This window comes from Octopus bimaculoides, chromosome 26, assembly GCF_001194135.2.
Source record: "Octopus bimaculoides isolate UCB-OBI-ISO-001 chromosome 26, ASM119413v2, whole genome shotgun sequence".
NCBI lineage: Eukaryota > Metazoa > Mollusca > Cephalopoda > Octopoda > Octopodidae > Octopus > Octopus bimaculoides.
Window position 1 is genome coordinate 3,656,303 of NC_069006.1, and position 1,555 is coordinate 3,657,857.

Below are 1,555 nucleotides of genomic sequence, written 5' to 3' on the forward strand. Positions count from 1 at the left end.
TATATATATATATATATATATATATATATATGTGGATGTGGTAGACAGAAACTGAAAGAAGCCTGTCAGATATATATATATATATATATAAGAGGGGCTTCTTTCAGTTTCTGTCTACCACATCCACTCACAAGGCTTTGGTTCGCACAAAAGGCTATAGTAGAAGACGACACTTGCCCAAGGTGCCACTGAACCTGGAACCATGTGGTTGGTAAGCAAGCTACTTACCACACAGCCATTTCTCCTGAACAAATGTGGTCAAACCTTCAATACATCTATCTAGGAGAGCACAATATGAAAGATTCAGATATCTTGTAATCACAAATTGGTGTTGGATTGTCTGATATGCAGAGGAGATGGCTTGAAAGCATGTTTCATGTTTTGCAGCAGCAGCATCCAGCAGGTGCACTGGTAACAACTGTTGGTCAGAGGAAGAAATTACTGTTCTCTTTGGGTAAGAGGGTGGAGTTCTGAGGGTAAGGTGCTGATACATCGACTTAGAAACCACACCATTTCTTGCCTGAGGAGAACTGTAAAGCAGATTACTTCTCAGGGATCAATTTAGCTATTAAAAATAAAGTTTAAAAATCACTTTAAATTTGTTTGCTCTGAAAGTTTGAAAACTGAACAGGTACCGAACCAAACGAATAGAATTGCAACTCCAGTTGTCTCCCACAGCTTGTTTGGTAGGAACTTGTTTGGTATCAGTTACTTCACTGAGTACAAGACTCTCTGAAGTTAATGGATTTCTTGTTATATGTAGGGGTGCATGGCTTAGGGGTTAGGGTGTTGGAATTATGCCCTTGTCTTGCTATCATAGGATGGTTGTAAACGAGATCACTGATTCTAGTCTTACATCAAAAACATGTCTAACCATGGCAAAATATTATTTTGTGTTGAAACAAGTGAGGGCTGGCAACAAAAAGAACATCCAAAGAATGAAAAGTTTTTTTCCTTGGCAAATTCTATCTGACTGATGCAAGCATGGAAAAGCAAACATTAAATGATATGTGTTCGTCATCAGAGGAAATGAAGGAGGTATTTAAACTAAATTATCTCTTTCTTATTGTATACTATAACTTAGCACAAAATATTTTATTTCGATTTTGTAACTGGTTTGCAAGATTCTTTATGTGAATTCAGGTGTTGAAACAAATTTTGTTGCGTCTAGGGAGAGTCATTTCGCCAATACTAAAACGAACAACGGACTGTTTAACAAAGTTAGACAAACAACTGATTAGTTTCAGCTGATATACCCTCCAGCCTTCGTCAGGTGTCTTGGGGAAATTTCGAACCTGGGTTCTCATTCCTATCGATGTTACTATTATTATTATTATATTATTATTATTATTACTATTATTAATCAGGTCGCTGCCGTGAATCGAACTCGGAACCTTGGGGTTAGTAATACAACACTTCACAAATATCTCCTTCGGGTAAAACCACCAACAGAAGAGAATATGACCAAAAACTGCGTGTACTCCATCCCATGCAGCTGTGGTAGGTTATACAAAGGCGAAACATGTCGCCCCCTCAAAATAAGGGTAGAAGAACA